Source organism: Grammomys surdaster, unplaced genomic scaffold (genome assembly GCF_004785775.1).
Source record: "Grammomys surdaster isolate TR1022 unplaced genomic scaffold, NIH_TR_1.0 139, whole genome shotgun sequence".
Lineage (NCBI taxonomy): Eukaryota > Metazoa > Chordata > Mammalia > Rodentia > Muridae > Grammomys > Grammomys surdaster.
In genome coordinates this window covers 3,515,873-3,518,202 of record NW_021604597.1, presented here as the reverse complement: position 1 = coordinate 3,518,202, position 2,330 = coordinate 3,515,873, and the positions used below count along the sequence as shown (strand labels likewise).

Sequence of the window (2,330 nt, the reverse complement as noted above, 5' to 3'; positions counted from 1 at the left end):
TTCTTCCTCTCTCTCTCTCTCTCTCTCTCTCTCTCTCTCTCTCTCTCTCTCTCTCTCTCTCTCTCTCTGTATGTGTGTATCTGCACAGGGCAGAGAAGGCAAAGGAGCTCTCTGACCTTTTTATTTTTCTTTTTTAAAAGCCCTGTTCATAAAAGTATTTCCCACATATTTGTTCATCTCCTAAATGACCTGCTCCCAAACGCCAGTGGGCCCAGGACAATTAGATAGTGTAAGGAGACAGACCAGGCTGATGGCCAATCAGACTGGTAGCAGATTTCTTGCCATAGTGTGCCAGTAAAACCATATGAGAGAAGCTTGAACGTTCTAGGAGAGACCCAGGTGAACTGTGACACACATCCATGAACCTAGAAAGCTATGACTCACAGCTATGAACACCAGAAAGGGAACCAAAATGGGCCAAAGTAACTGTTGCACCAAAGTCCATCTTGCCAAGGCAATGGGTTTTAATATTAGAAATATGAGCAAGGGACTGCAGGAGCACGGTGACTCAGAAACAGATACATTGCTGAAGAGCTGACCCTGACACAGTTAACAAACCAACCGTGAAGGCTGTAACCCACCACCAGGCAGCTCTCTGCAGGACTCAGAGAGCTCTGCAGAGCCAAGGAGTCACTACAGTAAAGTTGATCAGCATCTCTTCCCCTGAAGCTGTTTACTCCTTCTATAGCTGGAGAGGGAGGATCTTGCAGGTTCTACCTTCCCAGACAACTGACATTCTGTGGATACCGGTCTCCCCCACCCCTACCTCACTCCACCTCACCCCAGGGAGTGTTTCAGCTTGAAGGAATCTGCTCTAAGACAAGGTGGCATGCCATTTTGTCACAGACTAACTTTTTCTCCTTACCTTATTCCTTCATTACTGAGACAGAAATATCATGTTTATTCTTAAGGCCATAGTAACAATGACATTGTGGTAATACTACTAACCACTCAGAACTTGGGAAATAAAACTGTCTTTTCTCAAAGTTTTTTTCAAGTCCTTGTTTCAGATCATCTGTTCTAATTTTTTTCTGCGAGATAACTTCTGCAGAATTCTTATGGCATATTAGAGTTTGTACATTCAAATCTACATTTAGGGCAGTGGTGGCGCACGCCTTTCATCCCAGCACTTGGGAGGCAGAGGCGGGCGGATTTCTGAGTTCAAGGCCAGCCTGGTCTACAGAGTGAGTTCCAGAACAGCCAGGGCTATACAGAGAAACCCTGTCTCAAAAAACAAAAATCAAATCTACATTTAAAACTATGTATTGAGGCTTAGTGGTTAAGAGCACTTGGTGCTATTTTGAAGAACCCAAGTTCTGTTCCCAGCACTCATGGAGTGGCTCACAAACATCTGTAACTCCAGTTCCAGGGTATCTAGTTCCCTCTTCTGACCTCCCTGGGAACCACACTCACTCCACTCGTGGTGCATGCACATACATGCAGGCAAAACACTCATATCTAAAATAAAATAAATAAAACTAAAAGAGTTGATTTTTTTGTATGCTCTGTGTACCATTCTGAGAAATTTCAGGTCAGATTTATTTGCTAGGTGCTTACTAAGATCAAGTCCCAAAACACCATCTGGTGCCATAAACGTAAATACAACTTTTTTACTAAAAATATTTTTTTTCTTTTTAAGAATTATTTTTTAATTTATTGTATGTGTTTGAGCACACTGTAGCTATCTCCAGTCACACACCAGAAGAGGGTATCAGATCCCATTACAGATGGTTGTGAGTCACCGTGTGGTTGCTGGGAATTGAACTCAAGACCTCTAGAAGAACAGTCAGTCAGTGCTCTTAACCATTGAGCCATCTCTCCAGCCCTTCCTTTTGGTTTTTCAATACAAGGTTTCTCTGTGTAGCCCTGGCTGTCCTGGAACTTGCTCCGTAGATTAGGCAGGACTCAAACTCACATCTGCCTGCCTCTACTTTTCCTTCTTTTTTGTTTTTTTGTTTGTTTGTTTTGTTTTTTTGTTTTGTTTTGTTTTTCGAGACAGGGTTTCTCTGTGTAGCCCTGGCTGTCCTGGAACTCACTCTGTAGACCAGGCTGGCCTCAAACTCAGAAATCCGCCTGCCTCTGCCTCCCAAGTGCTGGGATGAAAGGCGTGCGCCACCACTGCCCGGCCTACTTTTCCTTCTTAATCAAAAGAACTTTGTAGTTCTATAAAAGTCAGGGAATGCCAGTGTCTCTGAACCCATCCTCCATTTTCCTGCTGTGAAATGGACTCTCTAAACAAGTCAGATGCAATTTTTTCTTTTCCTTCCTTCCTTCCTTTCTTTCTTCTTTCTTTCTTTCTTTCTTTCTTTCTTTCTTTCTTTCTTTCTTTC

The 2,330-nt window shown here is 43.0% G+C and overlaps 1 pseudogene; it reads right to left on the bottom strand.

Moving 5' to 3' along the window:
- Positions 1 to 2,330, bottom strand: part of LOC114617993 — a 7,135-nt pseudogene that overhangs the window by 2,465 nt on the left and 2,340 nt on the right.